The sequence below is a fragment of the Oncorhynchus mykiss genome, chromosome 18 (assembly GCF_057628025.1).
Source record: "Oncorhynchus mykiss isolate SJ-2025 chromosome 18, ASM5762802v1, whole genome shotgun sequence".
Lineage (NCBI taxonomy): Eukaryota > Metazoa > Chordata > Actinopteri > Salmoniformes > Salmonidae > Oncorhynchus > Oncorhynchus mykiss.
Window position 1 is genome coordinate 44,031,073 of NC_143039.1, and position 22,475 is coordinate 44,053,547.

The 22,475-nt window shown below is 44.8% G+C and overlaps 1 protein-coding gene across 1 annotated transcript in view; it reads right to left on the bottom strand.

The window, feature by feature from the left end:
* ext1b (exostosin glycosyltransferase 1b) overlaps positions 1–22,475 on the bottom strand; it is a 111,939-nt gene that overhangs the window by 87,454 nt on the left and 2,010 nt on the right. The gene's annotated exons all lie outside the window — the stretch shown is intronic.

Below are 22,475 nucleotides of genomic sequence, written 5' to 3' on the forward strand. Positions count from 1 at the left end.
AAACTGAGCTCTAACCGGCAGGTGGCATTACATGAGGCTCTGAGCACAGAGCCATGGGTATCATCTGATACGACATCAAGTCCTCTTCCCTGCATGGATTTTAACCTCAGTAAAAAAATAAAAAAATTAAAAAAATAAGTCATTATGTGATTAATGTATTTTTCCTCTTGTAGGGATCAAGTCCTCTTCCCTTTCCTACTGTGAAGCTGTGATAAATCCTGATGATGTATCATCACTTCCGTGATATCAACCCTGGCCGCCAGGATCAGATGCTCCCCCGTTACAGGCCAATGGTTTATTTTTTTTCATTTTACGCGGGTCAAGGTAAGTTCAGCCCAGCTGTATCCTTGTGATTTTAGTTCTAGTTCTAGTTATAGCCCTTGGAGTGAGTTCCACAAACGCCTTTAAAAAATTTTTTAAAAAGAAGGTTAGGTTAGGTTCACGCAAAAAAAACGACCACGGCAACTCCGTGAGTTATGATTTACCAAGTTCGGTAGGATCCAAAATAAAAGATAGTTGGACCTTTTCAACTAACAAACAAACAAATGTATATCAACCAGCAACATTTTGTCTCTGAAGTCAAAGGCAGTCACTGTTGCTCACTAAACCATGCAGCAGAATGCAGCCTATTCTTTCGGTGGGCTTTGAACCCTGACAGAGTCGGATTTTCCAGCACAGTGAGTGACAGACGGGGAAGGGCTTGGAATGGCAGAGAGTGACTACGGGAAGGTTTTGAGGAGGTGAAGAAGAAAAAAAATACAAATCTCCTTTTTTTTCCCTTCCCCCGGAGTCATTCTTTTCTTGGCAACAGCCAGAAGAAAGCTTTTCAACACAATACAACGCAGAAAGGAAAGGCAGCTAAAAAGAAACCTGACTGAAGTTTTTGGAGACTTTTGCATTTTGCCTGGACTTTGCCAAGGAGAAAAGGTTCTGGACAAGCAGAGGACAATGGCAGTGACATGGTGTGGCTAATTGATACGAGTTGCTCTGACTTTTGAACGGGGTTAGGCTGTGATAGGCCATTTCATGTCTATCATATAGCTTCTGTTCAACCCTTTGGCACAATCCTCCTCCACACCCTTTAAAATTGCCCTCAGCCTAAGAAGTTCCTATTAAATGCTTAGCAATCAACTTTTCACTTTGTTATTTCCCTGAAACAAATGACTCATTTTCCTGGCACAAGCAGGCTTCTGTCCATTCTGCTCTTTCCAGGATGTGAAGAGTGTCAATACAAAAATCGGGACAGTGTGACAGACAGCAGTAAGCGCTAACAAGTGAGGCAGTTTTTGGTCAAAACTTCAAAATCCCAAGTGGGACGATGTTGCGCAATGCTAAATATGGCAGGGGTCACCGCACACCACAGTAACCGAGGGCAGCTGTCTGCCTATTCTCTGTTGTAAAAGTTGAACGCAGCTCCGACAGTCCGCGCGGTCTGTTAAGACACGTGTTCCCTGTTTATGTTCTGGTTAAGTCTTCATGTGGTCGGTCTGAGTTTACGAGGCGAACACATGAACCGTCTCTGGGATGTGGTGCGTTTTGACTTGTGTCCCAAACACGTGTGGTCTGTTTGTGTTCGGGTCAGGCTTTCCCCCATGCTCCGTTTGGGTTAGGGTCAAGCGCATGTATGGTAATTGTTTGGGTACGTCTGTGTTAGGGTCAGGTGCAGAGGTCTAGTCTGATGTGGTCTATTTGGCTGTCTATAGTTGCGAGTTTAGTGGCCAGTCCGACTGAAAACACAGGCAGCGTCTGCACGGACTCGGCAGACCCTGACCGCTACAATAACCCCCGCAGCGGAGGCACCCATGTGCTAAATTACTGTCGCAAATGCTCTCCTTCGGGCCCGGCAGTCTCATCCAGGCCATTCAGCCCTCTCTAGCACCGCCAGTCTTCTTTTTCCACCACATAATTGCACTCGGCTTGCCCAGCCGCTTCCGTATCAACTTAGGTCTCGGTTGGAAATTGATGGCGTGTGAAGAAAAGAAAAGAAAAAGAGGCTCATCATTGTGGAACAGGTGCTGCGCTGACAGCGTCATTAGAGGGGAGGGTGGTGAACCTGACCGCTACTCTGGCGCTTCCCATAATGAAGTTCTGCAAGTCGCTGTGTGTACACTGACTGTCTTACACTGAGGCGCATGATTAAGTTCCGCTGTTGGAAACGGAAAAGCCAGACAGGGAGACTGTTGGAGACTAGTTAGTTTCCCTCCCTGGCTCGCTCTGTGTTAACTCAATGGAATGTGACATGTAGGGAGGGGGACTTCCCCTTCGTGAGTGATTCGACTTCCGCAAGTCCAGGCACTACCAAAGCTTGGTCCTGAAAAATACTCTAATGAACAGAAGCACACACACACACACACACACACACACACACACACACACACACACACACACACACACACACACACACACACAAACAGATTGCACAGGAATGGGTCTGTCCAAAAGGTCTTTCACAGTACAGTGGACATTGACCTGAATGCGATTTGATCCCTAGCCAAACCACACCTAGAGCGGCTAAGACAAAACAGTCAAAAGGCTTAAATCACATTCACAGCACCGCACAACACCGAGGGAGCCTGTGGCCCCAAGGCTAAACGATACCGCAATTCACAAATCAAAAGACCTGCACAGTGTCAACGTGGTATGTAATCGCATGAATTACCATAGAGCAATGAGAGAGTGCCACCCTGATTAAGACAAAGCTCTTCCTGCTGTGTGCCTGTGTGAATCACTATCTGAGAGGAGAGAATTCCGCCTGCCAACGGGGAGACAATAGCCCCAATATATTTCCATCTGCTTATTTCAAAACCGGTACAACGCTAGAACACCACGATCCCAGCAATAGACATACAGCACCTATTCATTTGCAATGGTGACTAGTCACTTCATAAAAGTGTCGGAGCGGTGTGTAGTCGGCCTCGACAAGGCGCTGGAGTGACAGCGGAACAAGGACAGCTATGATAAGGGAATGTAGAGCCCTGTCAATCATTAACCAGCAGGGTGACGTTGACAATCTGCCCCAGGGCAGAACTCATTCACTCCAAACGCCTATTCCCCCCCCCCCCCCCCACACACACGCTATTCACCACCACTACACATCCAGACGGCACGTCATAACTATATTTTACAACAGGGATGGGCAACTGGCGGGCCCGTAGCTAGAGGAGCAACACTTGCATGTCGGCTAGGCCTACATTCATGACTAATCGCATCTATGAATTAACGTAATCCAACAATGTGTTAGGTTGGACGACGTTGCCCCAGCCAGTGGGGACATTTAGGCAATCCAGTGAGAGAGATAAAGTGCTCCCTTAATCCAGAGAGGACAGGAGAGCTGGGCGACATTGAAGCGATTAGTTAGCAAGAGGCCGTGCTGATCCTAACTCTCCTCTTACGCCGGGATTAGGAGGGAAGGTGTAGCGCTGCTGATGCTGAACGGACAAGGGACCTTTATAACTGGCTTTATAATCGCAGAATACGTGACCAGCATAAGCTTCCTCAAGAGACCTTAACCAGCCTCCTTACAGGACAAGGGGAGTTCACCAGGGCCACATTCAGTAGCCGAATGTTGCAGATAGAAATGCCATGAAAAGAGCAGACGTGATTCCCTATTCTACATGTGAGAGACGCATATTTTGTTCTACATTACTATCTAAACGTTCAAAAACATTGCGACTTGCTGAACTCACCCCTGCTCCCACAAAAAGGTTCATGCGACCTCAACAACTCTTACATAGGATAGGTTGGCCTCACCTGGGCGATAATTCAGGGAATATGGCAAGGCATTAGATATGTAGCAGGATTTTAAGAAAGTAAAGTAAGAAAGTGGTTTATATTTGTCAAATGATCTTTCTGCAAATCAAGCCAACGTGCCTGTGTAAAGAATGCCCCACCACCAACCCAATAGACAGGCTGTGAGAAATACAGAGGAACGCATCTTTTTTTTTTAGGATGTATTCTGAAACGTTGTGGCTTTAAAAAAAAAAATGTTTATGGTTATCGGCGTCCCAAGATGCCAGTGGCTTAGAGACCATGCAGCCTCAGTCCATATTCAGCTTTAAAACGCAATCGAATAATGTACTCCTGAATTTTTAGACCATTAAAACTCAGCAAATGTACTCTCCACAAAATAGGGCTTTAAGGTTAGTTTCTTATCCGAGATGAAATTCTAATGAAAAGGTCTTAAGTCTGAGATAATATAAGGACCCACAGCTTTCATGGCGCTGAATAAAAATGAAAATCCCGAGGCTACCTGCAAAAAGGGATGAGCAGTAGCGCTGTATGTGTAGACACACTACAAAAATGACCGAGTAAATATACATGAATAAAAATCCTGCTGATAAATTATTCATACGTGTAGCTTCCGGGGTTCCGCATGAGTGGTCACAGTTAAAGGGGCTCCAGCACTCGTCCAAACAAGATGCACCAGGGAAGCAAAGTGCCAAAGGACTAAAGAATACACACAGTGGGAAGAGGAGTCTGGAACGCACTACTGATTCAGTACAACTTAGACTTGTACTGTACACCTACTGCCCAGACTACAGGGCAAACCTAGTACATGCTTGCTTAGGCTGCTAAAACAGCATACCCTCTCCTCTAACTGCACAATGGACAGACTCGGACAGAGAGAGTGCAAACCCCAACCATCTGAAACGAAACAAATACTAACCTCATGCTAACCACATGCTTTCTGACTACAACACACACGCATCAGCACACGGTCTCAGACTACGGCTCATATAGGCTAGCCGAATGACAGTGCTCTCTCAGGCTCTGTTTAAGTCTACTCCTCTCAGGCCTTCTGGGTGACGCAGTGGTATAAGGCTGTGCCACCAGAGATTCTGGGTTCGAGCCCAGGCTCTGTCGCAGCCGGCTGCGACCGGGAGGTGCATGGGGCGACGCACAATTTGACCCAGCGTCGTCCGGGTTAGGGAGGGTTTGGCAGGGATATTCTGGTCTCATCGCGCACTAGCGACTCCTGTGGCGGGCCGGGCGCAGTGCACGCTGACCAGGTTGCCAGGTGTACGGTGTTTCCTCCGACACATTGGTGCGGCTGGCTTCCGGGTAGGATGTGCATTGTGTCAAGAAGCAGTGCAGCTAGGTTGGGTTGTGTTTCGGAGGACGCATGGCTCTCGACCTTCGCCTCTCCCGAGTCCGTATGGGAGTTGCAGCGATGAGACAAGACTAACTACTACCAATTGGATACCACGAAATTGGAGAAAAAAGGGGTTACATTTTTTTAAATATATAAATAAATTAAAAGGTCTACGCCTCTCAGTGTGTGTTTACAGGTGCAAATATGTGGCCTGGTCACATGATACCCCAAGTACCACAGACCTGCCCATTGGGGGGGGGGGGGGGGGGGGGAATAAAATATGCTTCCTTCTCTGCACACATAGTGCCTACGTTACAGCCTTATTCTAAAATTGATTTTAAAAAATGCAATCTACACAAAATACCCCATGATAAAGTGAAAACGGGTGTTTAGAATTTTTTGCCAATGTATTAAAAATTAAAAAACAAACACCTTATTAAAAAAGTATTCAGACCCTTTGCTATGAGATTCGAAATTGAGCTCAGGTGCATCCTGTTTCCATTGATCATGTGTGAGAGTCCCCCTGTGGTAAATTCAAATGATTGGACATAATTTGAAAAGGCACACCTGTCTATATAAGGTCCCACAGTTGACAGTGCATGCCAGAACAAAAACCAAGCCACAAGGTCAAGAGGATTTTCCATAGCACTCCGAGGCACGATTGAGTCGAGGCACAGATCTGGAAATCTGGAGCATTGAAGGTCCCCAAGAACACTGTGACCTCCATGATTCATAAAATGGAAGAAGTTTGGAAACACCGAGCTGGCGGCCAAACGCCGGCGGCCAAACTGAGCAATCAGGGGAGAAGGGCCTTGGTGAGCGAAGTGACCAAGAACCCGGTTGTCACTGAAGGAGCTCTAGAGTTCCTCTGTGGAGATGGGAGATCCTTCCAGGACAACCATCTCTGCAGCAGTCCACCAATTAGGTCTTTATGGCAGTGGCCAGACGGAAGCCACTCCTCAGTAAAAGGCACATGACAGCCCACTTGGAGTTCACCAGAAGGCACCCAAAGACTTTCAGACCATGAGAAACAAGATCCTCTGATCTGATGAGACCAAGATTTAACTCCTTGGCCTGAATGCCAAGCATTCCGTCTGGACTGGAGGACACCTGGCACCATCCCTACGCTGAAGCATGGTGGTGGCAGCATCCTGCTGTGGGGATGTTTTTCAGCGGCAGGGACTGGGAGACTAGTCGGGATTGAGACGAAGATGAACGGAGAAAAGTACAGAGAGATCCTTGATGAAAACCTGCTCCAGAGCACTCAGGACCTCAGACTGGGGGCGGAGGTTCACCTTCCAACAGGACAACGACCCTAAGCACACAGCCAAGACAACACAGGGGTGGCTTCGGAACAAGTCTCAATGTCCTTGAGTGGCCCAGCCAGAGCACGGAATTGAACCTGATCGAACATCTCTGGAGAGACCTGAAAATAGCTGTGTAGCGACGCTCCCAATGAACTCAGACATAACTTGAGAGGATCTGCAGAGAATAAAGGGAGAAACTTCCCAAATACAGGTGTGCCAAGCTTGTAGCGTCATACCAAAGACCCGAGCCTGCAATCACTGCTTCAAAGTACTGAGTCTGAATACTTATGTAAATGTTACATTTCAGTTTTTTATTTCTATAAAATGTGAAAAATACTAAAAACCTGTTTTTGCTTTGTCATTATGGGATATTGTTTGTAGATTGATGAGGGGGGGGAAACAATGTCATACATTTTAAAATAAAAACAGAAAGGGGGATACCTAGTCAGTTGTCCAACTGAGTGCATTCAACTGAAATGTGTCTTCCACATTTAACCCAACCCCTCTGAATAAAAGTTGTAAAGTAACAAAATGTGGAAAAAGTCAAGGGACCTAAATACTTTTTGAATGCACTGTACCTACTCCGAGGCAGGAGAATTTACTCTCACCTCAGCAACACATTGACATTAAATATACCTTGATAAATATATATTAAACACAACCATAGGTCAAGAGCCAAAACAGGATACATCAAACACGCCTATAAAACGCCAGTGAAAACTCGAGATACACAAACACTCCACACTCTCCTACGCGTGATTGTGTGTCAAATACTAACACACACCCATGAACATAAAAAGCAAGTGGAGGGGTGACAAACACGCATGAAAAACGGTGGGATTTGATTCAAATGGCATCAAAAGAAGTGAGACACCGACTCAGGGAATGAACGCTGTTTGAAAGGTGGGAGGTTAGTCACAGTTTTGCTACGAGTCTAAATGGCATAAAAATTTTAAAAAAAAGGTGCACTGCTGCATTAAAAGGCTTCTCTAATCCCCAGCCCTGGCAACCCCCAGATAAACGTGCAGCTTCTTCAGAAGATAGCTCGTCACATTCCGGTGTCACTGTGCCAATGGCCGTACCACATTGCCCCCCCCCCCCCCACTCTCACCTTGAGGGAACGTTATGTCTAGCAAGCGAACTGCGCGACAAGAAAGCAGACGCTTTGAAAACAAAGCGCTGTCCCGTAAAAACATACTGCGGGGACATAAACATTTCAACCTTAGAATAAACACCCCTGTCAAGCAGCTAACGGGAGTAAGACCCGCAAGCTCCAATTTCCCAGCACGGGGCTCTCCTCTGCGCTTTTAAGTCACTTTGATGCCGAGGATGCGGTTGGCTAGACACCGCAAACCAGGATGCAGGTTCAAAACACCGTACAGCAACTGCAGAAAAAGAATCATGGCCTTCCGCCTCCTGACAGATGACAAACCGCAACAACAACAAAAACTGAGCTTAGCTTGTAGGAAACGGTCCTCTCAGGCTGTGGACCACCTATGACTCACAGGTCAGAAATGCAACCTTAAAATGACTTTCACAAAGAATCCTAAACGGAAGAAATGGCTTCATTCCTTACCTATGTAGGCCTATAGCTTACTACTGCGTTTGCACTAACTGGCAAATGGCCAAGCCAGACTCATTAAACTTTGCAGGCAAAGGTTTCATAGAATTTTCATCGTGCTTTTCACCCATTCCATTTGTATAGCACATTTAGCTTGCGGAGCTATAGCATAATTTAAAATGCCTTTTTCTTATTTATTTTTTTATACATTCCCATTTTAGTTCCCGGGGGGGGTACAACAGTACCACCAGCTGCACCTTGTCCTTCCTTCTCCACAACCAAACATGCACCCCTTTCCCTTATCTGAAAGGGAGGCCCTTTAGGAAATCATAAATAAATAGACGAGAGACAGCAGAAAAAAACAAACTGCAAATTAAAAACTGCCCTGATAACCAAATGAATTAAATGTTCTCCCCATCCATGCTTTGGCAGACAGTCTCCTCGCTAGGACCAAATTCCGACCCCTACCTCCACCCCAGCCCTTCACCCCCTCAGTGTTGGCTTGGCCGGTGATCCGTGAAGTGCAATGGAATCCGCCAAATTAGGGGTCTCTGAACTGTCTCAGCAGCCATTGTTGCCAGCATCTAGGGTTCAAAAGCAACAACAAAACAAAAGAGACGAGACAGCAGCCTTGGGTAATGATTGGCTAAGAGGAGAGATTGGGGGGGGGGGCTTTCACACTTCAGAGCCTTGGAGGAGAGGTTGTTTGGGGGCTGTGGTGTCAAAGCACCAGGCAGCGGCTAAAGAGCCAGAGAAAACATTAACACAAAAGGGCCCCTCTGAGTGCCTAGGGCAGCCGAGCCTTTACACCCACGGAGGGGACGTCCAACTAACGCATACAGCATGAACGAGGTGTGCAAGCCATCCAATCCTCTGCACCCACTTCAATAAAACACTGATGGCCAGGCCCCTACTGTCTCCCAAGCACGTTGACACGCTTGAAAAAGGCGTCGCCAGTCGCTGAAGTAACACCCCTTTCGCCCTGTTGCAAATTACTATTTGAATATCAATACAGTGGAGAGAAGTGTTTGTTTTTGCTCTCGTGGTGGTGAGACGTGAATGAGGTCAGTGTATTGAGGACAGCATGTGACGTAAACAACATGTCGTTCCATTGAAGTACAGGCCTGAGGAGTTGTTCAATTGTTCCTGGGGCCATAAAATCTGCCATTTGGGTTTGGCTGGGGTAGGCCCCCATTGTAAATAAGAATTTGTTTTTAACTGACTTGCCTAGTTAAATAAAAGGTTAAAAAATCCTCCATGACCCATTCCAGGACAGTCTTGTCAAGGTGCTAGCTAGATTAGCATAACTTTATAAGGCTCTACTACCATAAAGAAAAACACTCAAGCTAAGAGCAGTGAAGTGAGTGACACAGCCATATGGCATGCTAACTTCTAGACAGCCAAATGAATCAGCTTCCCAGTCATACCTCGTAGCTCCCCCAAGCACTTTTTCCTAGCCTACCATCCCCCTGTCACGTGTAAGCCTGAATATTTTAGAAATGCCCAGATAACAAGGGTCCCTCCTGCCAAGATACGTATTCACTGTGATAGCTTTATCCAATGCAATCTTTTCAATTTGTCCTCCACCATTTCTTTCTCGCTGTTTTCCACAGCAAGCAGATGGAGGCAATTTTTGTGTTACATTTAGGGTCTGCACAGAACTCGGTAGAGCCATTGAGTCCACGTACAGTGCCTTCAGAAAGTATTCATACCCTTCGACTTACAACACAATTGTTGTGTTACAACCCGATTTCTAAATGGATTAAATAGATCTCTCACCAATCTACACACAATACCTCATAATAAGTATTCACACCCCTGAGTCAAGATATGATAGAATCACCTTTAGAATCACCGTTTTAAAATTCTTCAAGCTCTGTCGAGTTGGTTGTTGATCATTGATAGACAGCCATTTAAGACTCACCATAGATTTTCAAGCTGATTTAAGTCAAAACTGTAACTGGGCCACCCAGGAACATGTTGTCTTGGTAAGCAACGCCAGTGTATATTTGGCCTTGTGTTTTAGGTTAGTGTCCTGCTGAAAGGTGAATTTGTCTCCCAGTGTCTGTTGGAAAGCAGCCTGAACCAGGTTTCACTCTAGGATTTTCCCTGTTCCCTCTTTTCATAAACTCCCTAGTCCTTGCCGATGACAAGCATACCCATAACATGATGCAGCCACCACCATGCCTGATAATATGAAGAGTGGTACTCAGCGATGTGTGTTGGAGTTGTTGACCATCCTCAGTTCGCTCCCATCACAGGCATTAAACTCTGTTTTAAAGTCACCATTGGCCTCATGGTGAAATCCCTGAGTGATTTCCTTCCTCTCCGGCAAACGAGTTAGGAAGGGCGCCTGTATTGATACACCACCCAAAGTGTAATTAATAACTTCACCATTCTCAAAGGGATATTCAATGTCTGCTCAAGTTTTTACCCCATCTACCAATTGGTGCCCTTCTATGTGAGGCATTGGAAAACCTCCTTGGTCTTTGCGGTTGAGTCTGTATTTGAAATTCATTGTTCGACTGAGGGACCTTACAGAGGAACTCTACGGACAGTTCCTTCAACCTCATGGCTTTGGTTTTTGCTCTGACATGCACTGTCAACTGTTGGACCTTATGTAGGCAGGTGTGTGCCTTTCCAAATCAAGTTCAATCAATTGAATTTACCACAGATGGACTCCAATCAAGTTGTAGCAACATCTCAAGGATGATCAGTGGTATGTGTGGGGTACAGAAATGAGGTAGTCATTCAAAAGTCATGTTACACACTATTATTGCACACAGTGAGTACATGCAACTTGTGACATGCACATTTTTACTGCTGAACGTATATAGACTTACCATAACAGGGTTGAATACTTACAGAGCATACTGAAAGTATTCAGACCCTTCACTTTTCCACATTTTGTTTCCGTTACAGGCTTATTCTAAAATTGATGAAATATTTCTTTTTTCCACAATCTACACACAATTCCCCAAATCGACAAAGCAAAACAGTTGAGACATTTTTGTCAAGTTATTACAAATAAAACCAGGAATATCTTACTTAAGTATTCAGACCCTTTGCTATGAGACTCGAAATTGAGCTCAGGTGCATCCTGTTTCCATTGATCATCCCTGAGATGTTTCTACAACTTGGAGTCCACCTGTGGTAAATTCAATTGATTGAACTTGATTTGGAAAGGCACACACCTGCCTACATAAATGTCCAACAGTTGACAGTGCATGTCAGAGCAAAAACCAAGCCATGAGGTTGAAGGAATTGTCCGTAGAGCTCCGAGACATGATTGTGTTGAGGCACAGATCTGAGGAAGGGTACCAAAAATTATGCAGCATTGAAGGTTCACAAGAACACAGTGGACTCCATCCTTCTTAAATGGAAGAAGTTTGGAACCACGAAGACTCTTCCTAGAGCTGGCCGCCCGACCAAACTGAGCATTCGGGGAGAAGGGGCTTGATCAGGGAGGTGACCAAGAACCCGATGGTCCCTCTGACAGAGCTCTAGACTTCCTCTGTGGAGATGGGAGAAACTTCCAGAAGGACAACCATCTCTGCATCACTCCACCAATCAGGACTTTATGGTAGTGGCCAGTCGGAAGCCACGCCTTAGTAAAAGGCACATGACAGCCCGCTTGGAGTTTGCCAAAAGGCATCTAAAGGACTCTCAGACCATGAGAAACAACATTCTCTGGTCTGATGAAACCAAGATTGAACTTTGTCATTTGCGTTGTCATTATGGGGTATTGTAAAAAATTGCAAAAAACATAATTCCACTTTGACATTATGGGGTAGTATGTGTAGGCCAGTGACACAAAATCTCCATTTAATCCATTTTAAAATTCAGGCTGTAACAACAAAATACTGTCTGGAGGCGGGAACAGGATAACAAGCATGCAACCACAGCATATTCACAGCGACCGTAAAGCCTGTGCCAACTGGGCTACTTTGAGCAGCCTAACAGTGGGAGCTCCCCAGAAGACAATAAAACAACAGATCACAGGAAGTGCCTTACGGGAAAAAAATTACACCGATGACCCACAGGCTTCATCAGTTGTGAATGGATTCGTAAAGTAAGCTAAATCTAATTCCAAGCAATTACAGTCAACAGACACCCAGAGAAACAAACAAAAAAAGCGGGCTGTGTTTTAGAATGTTGGCTATGTAGGCTACAAACCGAGATTAACAGCCCGAGGTGGTGAAAGAGTAAAAAGTAAAAAAGTAAATAGTCCGTGCCACGTAGTAGAGAATACCAAGACGTAAGGCTTTCATCCACTAAACGAGACAGATGTCAGAACAACAACAAAAAATGATTCTGCTTCCATAATGTAGATGCAATGTCTTCCTACCGCCTCCGAGCAAAATTGTAATGGGCAACCAATCACACGCCTGTCTCATTCATTTTTTACATGGAACCAGTCAGCTACCCGTCTCACTCAATTGACTTCAAAGAGCCAACCAGCTGTCTCACTTGCTTCCGTAGTACCTTCTAAACTGAGCATGTGAACTTACCTGCCTAACTCATCACTTTAAGAGCGAGAGAGACAGTAAGCGAGACAGCGAGAGAGAGAGAGAGAGAGAGAGAGGCTTTTACCAACTGTACCCTTCCCACTTACTCATTCATGCCTCAAGCATTCCATGACAGTCCAGGATGAAAATACTTTCGTTTTTTTCACCTTGCAGCGATCAATTTTTCATTCTGGGTGAAACACTCCCAATTGATCAATCCCTCTCCACCACTAGCCAAGCGGAGATTGCTGTACTGGGACTGAGCTAGTAAAGCCTCAGGTCGGTCAGTCTCGTCCAGCTTGGTCTCTCAGCTACCACAGACCAGCCAGCAGCCACGTCATCATGGCAATCCCTCTGGTGACTGTGGGTCACTAAGAGCAGCCTCACCTTCATCACTCAGCCAGGCACACACACAGAGAGGTCATGACCCATCCTCTCACCGGTGCACACACCCCACCCCCCCCCCCCCCCCCAACCCCCAACAGGAGATAGCTAAAAACACAGACCTATCAGCATGATCAGGAGCAAGCGCCACACTGGAACTGGAGCAAGCACCACACTGAAACTGGAGCAAGCACCAAGCATTATGACCACGACCTCGACATCTGCGACTGCTAGGAAGGAAGAGAAGGCCATGTTGCTCTCACAATCAGAAAGAGCACCAATGCTACACCATGTCTCCTCGTCTCAGAAGGTCACAGCTGTCTCACTAGCATCCGACAAGACAAGCACTCTGCATGAGGTGCGAATAACTAGAACACAATTCCACAGACTTCAAATAAAAAGGTACATAAACGCGGCGAGAAAGAGGCGAGATTGACAGAAGATAAAAAACAACCATGCCAGTGTAGGCTAGACTACATCTTCCCCAGAAACAATCAAACCGCGCTAATTGAGGCAAACTAGCATTCCACGATAATTTCCTACAGATCATTCGCATATTTTGGCGCGATCATGGCCCCGCGCTTTATTTAAGTGAGAGGACAATTAAATATTCATGACGTATTAATAGGACAAGAGAAAACAAAGTATATGGATGGGAGCCGCAGCACACAACAAATTACACGTCTGTTAACCTCCAGCGCCGCATCCACTCTAATATCAAGCCACTATCTGCCCAGGGAATAAATCGCCATTGACATTTCCGAAAATGGAACTCATAATGCTATTTTAACACAAGACAGGGATGTGGTCTTTGCTTTGCCGGGTTTCTAGTCAATCTTTGGCACTGTGTCAACAAAATGCCAAGCTCCACATCATAAAGGAGGAAAGGAAAATATGGCATTTCGGTGTTTCCATATCATTCATGCTGACGTCAGTTATGAAAATGCACCATTTCTCCTATCCAGCGGCCCGGTATTGCAGCCTTGGGCTTTGCAAAGTCATAGACAGCAGCTACTTATCCTGGTGTTCGGCAGTTACACAATTTTAAAAACATTACATTCAATAAGTGTACCCTCAGGCCCCTACTCCACTACCACATATCTACAACACAAAATCCATGTGTACGTGTGTGTATAGTGCGTATGTTATGTCTGTGTGTGCATGTGCCTGTTCCTGTTTGTGTTGCTTCACTGTCCCCGCTGTTCCATAAAATGTATTTCATATGAATTGATTTTTTATTCTACTGCTTGCATCAGTAACCTGATGTGGAATAGAGTTCCATGTAGTCATGGCTCTATGAAGTACTGTGCGCCTCCCATAGTCTGTTCTGGACTTGGGGACTGTGAACAGACCTCTGGTGGCATGTCTTGTGGGGTATGCATGGGTGTCTGAGCTGTGTGCTAGTCGTTTAAAAACCAGACAGCTCGGTGCTGTCGACATGTCAATACCTCTCACAAACGCAAGTAGTGACGAAGTCAATCTCTCCTCCACTTTGAGCCAGGAGAGATTGACATGCATATTAACATTTACTCTCTCTGTGGATATCCAAGGGTCAGCCGCGCTGCCCTGTTCTGAGCCAATCGCAAGTCCCGCTTTGTGGCACCTGACCACATGACTGAACAGTAGTCAAGGTGCAACAAAACTAAAGCATGTAGGACCTGCTTTGTTGATAGTGTTGTCAGGAAGGCAGAGTAGCGCTTTATTATGGACAGACTTCTCACCATCTTAGCTACTGTTGTATCAATATGTTTTGACCGTGGCAGTTCACAATCCAGGGTCACTCCAAGCAATTTAGTCACCGCAACTTTCTCAATTTCCACATTATTTATTACAAGATTTAGGGTTTAGTGAATGATTTGTCCCAAATACAATGCCTTTAGTTTGAAATATTTAGGACTAACTTATTCCTTGCCACCCATTCTGAAACTAACTGCAGCTCTTTGTTAAGTGTTGCAGTCATTTCAGTCACTGTAGTAGCTGAGGTGTATAGTGTTGAGTCATCCGCATACATAGACACACTGGCTTTACAGGCTGATTTACTGGCTCAAATAGCCGACCAGGGGGGCTTTACTATTCTTAGGTAGCGGAATGACTTTTGCTTCCCTCCAGGCCCGAGGGCACACACTTTCTAGTAGGCTGAAATTAAAGATATGACAAATAGGAGTGGGCAATATCATCCGCTATTATCCTCAGTAATTTTCCATCCAAGCTGTCAGACCCCGGTAGCTTGTCATTGTTGATAGACAATGTGTAATGTCAGCTTTTGTTCCTAATCTTGCCAATGAAAGTTTGCTAATCTTGCCAATGGGAAAAAAAATCATTAAAAGTAGTTGGCAATATCAGTTGGTTGTGATGAGAGAGACATCTGATTCAATGAATGATAGAGCGGAGTTTGCCTTTTGCCAAAATTTCATTAAAAGGGTGCTCCAAAGCTTTTTTTTTTACTATCAACCTTTATGTCATTTATCTTTGTTTCATAGTGTAGTTTTTTCTTTTTCTTCAGTTTAGTCGCATGATTTCTCAATTTGCAGTACGTTTGCCAGGTTGTTCAGCTAGACTTATTTGCCATTCCCTTCTGCTTCATCCCTCTCAACCATACAATTCTTAAATTCCTCATCAATCCACGAGAATGTAACAGTTTTTACAGTCATTTTCTCAATGGGTGCATACTTGTTAGTAGCTGGGATAAGCAATTTCATAAGTGTCAAGCGCAGTGTCTGTTTGCTCCTCATTACACACCACGGAGCAACAATTATTTTTTACATCGACATAGGTGTCACTACAAAACGTATTGTATGACCTCTTATACACTATATTAGGCCCAGCCTTTGGAACTTAGGTTTTCCTAGATATGGATACTATATTGCAAACACTACATCCAATGGATACTGCTTTCAAGCACATTTCTGCAGCATTAGTAATCATTAGTGATCAATACATGTTCATGATTTCATTCCTATGTTGTTGATTTTGGACTACAGGAAATGGAGGACCGAGCACGCCCCCATTCTCATCGACGGGGCTGTAGTGGAGCAGGTTGAGAGCTTCAAGTTCCTTGGTGTCTACATCACCAACAAACTAACATGGTCCAAGCACACCAAGACAGTTGTGAAGAGGGCACAACAAAGCCTATTCCCCCTCAGGAGACTGAAAAGATTTTGCATGGGTCCTCAGATCCTCAAAAGGTTCTACAGCTGCACCATCGAGAACATGGTTGCATCACTGCATCACTGCCTGGTACGGCAACGGCCCGGCCTCCGACCGCAAGGCACTACAGAGGGTAGTGCGTACGGCCCAGTCCATCACCGGGGCCAAGCTTCCTGCCATCTAGGACCTCTATACTAGGCGGTGTTAGGCCCAAAAAATTGGCAAAGATACCAGCCACCCTAGTCATAGACTGTTCTCTCTGCTACCGCACGGCAAGTGGTACCGGAGCACCAATTATAGGTCCAAGAGGCTTCTAAACAGCTTCTACCCCCAAGCCATAAGACTACTGAACAGCTAATCAAATGGCTAGCCAGACTATTTGCATTGTCCCCCCAACCTCTTTTACACTGCTGCTACTCTATTATTAGCTATGCATAACTCTACCCACATGCATATATTAACTCGACTCAATTACGCTACTGCTACTCTCTGTTCATCATATATGCATAGTCACTTTAACCATATCTACATGTACATACTACCTCAATCAGCACGACTTTCCGATGCCTGTATGTAGCCTCGCTACTTTTAAAGCCTCGCTACTGTATATAGCCTGTCTTTTTACTGTTGTTTTATTTCTTTACTTACCTATTGTTCACCTCACACCTTTTTTTGCACGGTTGGTTAAAGCCTGTATGTAAGCATTTCACTGTATTCGGCGCACGTGACAAATAAACGTTGATTTGATTTAACCGGTACCCCAGCACCAGTACACCTTGTATATAGCCTCGATATTGTTATTTTACTGCTGCTCTTTAATTATTTGATACTTTTATTTATTTTCTGCAGGGTATTTTTCTTAAAACCGCATTGTTGGTTAAGGGCTCGTAAGTAAGCATTTCACTGTAAGGTTGTATTCGGCTGTACCGGTTGTATGCAGCGCATGCGATATCTGTTGCGATCACATAAATTATCAAGCATTTCACACGTTATCCAGATGCTGACTGTTAGCACTTAGTAGTCTATAGCAGCTTCCCACAAGAATGGGCTTTAGGTGAGGCAGATGAACCGTGGTCATTTTACTTCAACAGTATTTAACATGAGATCCTCTCTAAGCTTTACAGGAATGTGGTTCTGAATATAAACAGCAACACCTCCACCACTGGCATTTCTGTAAATGTTAAAACCTTGTATTGCTACCACTACATCAAAAGGTAGTCTTAAGTGAGTTTCAGCAAGTCAGAATATGAATGCCATCTATTACTAGAAAGTTATTTCATGAACCTTGTTTCTTAAGCTCTTATGTTAACGTGGGCTATTTTGAGCACTTTTCTGGGATTGATTGTTTTCATCGCTTTACTGGAAAGCTTAGCAGAAGTAGATATTCTCATATTATTTATGTTAGTGCAGGGTGAGCTGAACACAGAGGACTTCCTATTAGGTCACACCGCTTCAGTGCTAACAGCATAAATCTGGTTCATAGGGACATGATTGCTGCATACAATAACTGTAGGCTCAGCAGAGGTATTCAGGGCAGTTAGTGGGACATAAATTAGGTTACTTACATTGTGTCTACCAATGCCACTGGTATATTGTACATTTGCTAAAGCATGATGATGACTCAACAGCAGAAATGGTAGGGATTAACTGAGCTGGGCTTGGGTCATTGATAAGTCATTGTCTCAACGCAGCCTTATAATCCAGTGAAAGGATCCAGAAACCCAAACGATTTGGGTGGATCACATCCTCTTTATAAAACATGTAGTTTCCAAAAGGTATCAAAATGGTCAACAAAAGTTACACCCATTGATCTGCAGTAATCATGTAGCCAGTTGTGAAGACAAAGAATCATGATAAAGTGTTCAATGCCACGATTAAGAGGACACTGGGCCAGATATGGTATTTTATTAGTGTCTAGCAGAGTCAATCAGCTCTTTGAAATCCAGTTAACTGTTCAGAGCTGCCCGTAACGTCATTAAAGCCCACATTGACTACGATAGAATCGATGTCCATGTCCTGGCATAGTACATTCGGGTGCAGCTAAGTAAGGTCATTTACTCAAGCTCCAGGATGGGCCATTGTTTTAGCACCAGGAACAGTCACATTTCTAACCATGGAACTGCCCAAAATCACAGCTGGCGAGAAGGACGAGGAAATCCGCCTACTCCCACGCTTCACAGGATGGTGCAGGCCTCCGACAGATGGAGAAGCCCTGCTCGATCCAGAGCAGGGACGGAAGGTTGCCGGCGTCGACTTCGAAAACTATGGGGAAGGAGTAGGCACAGCAGCTGCAGACACAGTTACCCCCGGAGAAGGTGCAGGAAGATCAGGCACCAGGGCGGCAAAACTATTCGTTGTTTGTATCCTCTCTCTGCCTCTCACGGCTCATGACATGCGACAATCGTTGATTGCCATGCTACTGTTGCTGTGCTCCTTCGACTCCGCTATCAGAGGAGGGGCCGGAGAAGGCTCCCCTGGCGAACAAACTCCAGACAGTCGAATAATGGCAAACGACAAGACGGAGATGCATCCAATATGCACGAACGCCGGCCAGCCATTGGCGTAGAAAAGGTAAACATTCCACTCTGCGTTTTCCCCCATTAATTACGTAGGCTGGCAACCTGCGTGATCAAGGAAGCCATCTCAAGCCTACAGTGCCATGCAAAAGTATTCATCCCCCTTGGCATTTTTCCTATTTTGTTGCATTAAAACCTATAATTTAAATTGATTTTTATTTGGATTTCATGTAATGGACATACAAAATGTGCCAAATTGGTGAAGTGCAAAAAAATTACTTCAAAAAATTCTAAACGGAAAAGTGGTGCATGCATATGTATTCACCCCTTTGCTGTGAAGCCCCTAAATAAGATCTGGTGCAAACAATTACCTTCAGAAGTCACATAATTAGTTAAATAAAGTATGCCTGTGTGCAATCTAAGTGTCACATGATCTCAGTATATATATATATATATATATATATATATATATATATATATATATATATATATATATATATATATATATATGCATGCGTGCACTTGTTTTGTCCGCCCTGCATCAAAGACCAAAAATCAGTTTTTGTTCAAAAAATGTGCACAAATTCATTTACATCCATGTTAGTAAGCAATTCTTCTTTGCCAAGATAATCCATCCACCTGACAGGTGTGGCATATCAAGAAGCTGATTAAACCGCATGATCATTACAATCATTATTGTTGAGGACAATAAAAGGCCACTCTAAAATGTGCAATTTTGTCATAACACAATCCCACAGATGTCTGAAGTTGAGGGAGCATGCAATTTGCACGCTGACTGCAGGAATGTCCACCAGAGCGGTTGCCAGATAATAAGCCGCCTTCAGCATCATTTTTGTGAATTTGGCAGTATGTCCAAATCGGCCTCATACCACAGACCACGTGTATGGCGTCGTGTGGGCGAGCGGTTTGCTGATGTCAACGTTGTGAACAGAGTGCCTCATGGTGGCGTTGGGGTTATGGTATGGGCAGGCATAAGCTACAAGACACAATTGCATTTTATCAATGGCAACTTGAATGCACACAGATACTGTGACGAGATTCATTTATTTAATTTGACCGATTTCCTCATATGAACTGTAACTTAGTCAAATCTTTGAAATTGTTGCGTTTATTTTTGTTCAGTATGACAATAGAAAGGTTCATAATTTGTGCGAAACCTCACAGCACAGTGAAAAATAAGGCAAATAGGAATCAAAACTGGATGGTCTTCAAAGATGGGATGTACTGTGTCTGTAAAATGTATATTCTATGTATACTGGACATTTACTCCAATTGGTGGAAGCTTTAGGGGGAAATAAGGAAAATATATAAGAATAAAAACAATATACATATTCACCCAAAAATATAATGGGGGATTGGAATTGATGGAAGCTACAATCTAACCCCGCCCCCCCCAAAAAAATGTGAATACACACACACTGGCCAACTCTTACACACGTACAGTGCAATCCCACATACACACAGACTCCCCATTCAACTGAGTGGAGGAGTCCCTGGAGTGACCTTGAGAAGTAGCAGCCTGTAGTGAAGAGGCTAAAGTACAAAGTCAATACTGGCCGTCAGACCTGGTTAACTATTAAATGGGGTGGGGTGGGGTGGGGGGGGGGTCCCTGATCCAGCTGTCTGCTGGGTAACTCATGGGGGAGGAGCAAACAAGCAATACACAGACGTCGCCAAAACACACAGAGAGGAGACGGTTTGGAAAGTTGGGACAGATGAACTAGTTTATGATAGAGTACTCGGATATAGCCCGTGGCATGCTATAACTAACAGCACATAAACACATGGGCAGCAGATAGGATTGTGATGAACCAAAGTATTGAACACCTTGTAATTTGTCATTGAATAGTTCCCCCCCCCCCCCCCCCCCCCCCACTGACTGTCCCAGACTCTATAGTCAGCAGCTCATAAAGCTCATTGGATAATGTATCAATGAATGGCATCCATTATTGATGCTTGCCCATGGATGGAAGTGGAACCAGTGATTCAGAATGGAAGTGATTGCAACTCTCAGAAAATTAATTGTGTGTGTGTGTGTGTGTGTGTGTCTAAGCTACCAGGCACTGCCTGTGTTTAACAGCCTTCCAATATCCGCTGCTCCTGCCACATTCCTCTTAGAGGCGGAAAGGTCATGATGGGAAAGGGGGGTGGGGGGGTGAGGCACCATGTGGAAACAGTTCCATGGACAGAATTGAGAATATATATAAATAAAATATGCCATTTACCAGGCGCTTTTATCCAGAGTGACTTAAATTATAATGAGTGCATAGGCTACACTTTAGTATGCGTGACCCCATAGGGGAATCGAACCCACAACCCCGGCTTTGCTAGCACCACGCTCTTAGAAACTGAGCCCCACAGGACCAAGGAGAGGGTCGCAGTTGATACTGTTGCCATCCCGAAGCCAAAGTGCAGTGAAATGCATCCAGGTATGCTGCAGTGTTTTCACCTTGGCACCGTTCCCTCATTACCCCAAACAGCTGTTCCAACACGTGTGTGCATTCCAGCATTCTCACCATTGTTTCTGAATGTGAGAGACTCCCTGGCTGTGAACGCAGCGCATAGAGTACGCACTGGCCCGGGCCAGGCCATGTCGGTGCTAACCGGGCCAAGCCATGTCGGTGCTAACCGGGCCAAGCCATATCGGTGCTAACCGGGCCAAAGGAAAGGCGAGCAGTCGAGTGAATGATGCCTGGAATCCAGATAACGGATGACATTTCTCCAGGTGACACGAGCCAAAGACATCTCTCTGGGAGAAGAGCAGATCTCACAGGGAGATAGAGAGGAGAGGGATGACAAATGGACAAGCACTTACTTGTGGGGATGGTGTTGCAGCATATTTGGAATTGGCGCTGTGTCATAGGGCAGTGTGTCCCTGGTCTCAAGTGAGTTTCAGTCAGTCAATGAAAAGTTCTGTTCAAGTTAGACTTCCCTTTGACCAAACTAAGCCCCTGGAGCGAGTGTCCCCAAAATGGCACCCCATTCCCCATTTTGAGCATTACTTTTGGTCCGGGTCAAAACAAAGTAGTGCACTATATAGGGAATAGGGTGCCATTTGGGATGTAGTACTAGTCATGGCCCCTCTCCTGCTTTTACAAGTGACTGGAAATATTTAGTCTTCAATGGAGTACTGTGGGAGCCAATATGTCCCTTCACTAAACGTTTTAACTAACATCGGGCCAGAAGTATAAGTTGAGTTCACATATCCCAAGTTTACCGAGGATTTAGAGAGATATTCAATCAGGAGGCAACTCGGCCTAAAATAAACCAGTCTCACTCTCGGAGAAGTAGACTCGGCAACGCTCAGTGCAAACTTCAATGACAAAGTTTCCTACCATGGTTACAATGTGACTTGACTTACTCTGGCATCATTGCAACCAAAGACGAGTTGTGGTATCCACAATCAGTGATAACACGCAAAGCACAAGCTTAGCCTACTATCAAACCTAATATGGACACTATGAGGAAAATGATTGTGGATGTAGCTCTACTTGATATAGGCTCGGCCTTATTGAATTAACAGCAATACACAAAATTATTCCAACTAAACATGATTTGGCGGTTAAGTCTAGGCCTAATAAGTGTTGTACTTATTCATTATAATGTGGAGTTTATAGCAGTGTGATAGCAAGGTCACACTCCCACACCACTCTTACATTGCTTTATTCCCTTAAAGTATAGAGCAAATAAAACGTGTCAGTGCATGTCCTCGTTTGGCTGCAATATCAGTGAAGTTGGTGGAGGGTGATTTATTCAAACCGGAAAGGTAATTGACTGGCTGGCGAGGTTTTCGTTCACGCTAGAACAGTAAGAGAACCATATAAGCCATTTCAGTCCCCGAGAACGGCAGTCAATGGCATTGTATGCCAATAAAATATGAGTTCACAATCTGCTCGCAAAACACACCAGGCCGAGCGCAACGGAGAACCTCAAGGATGC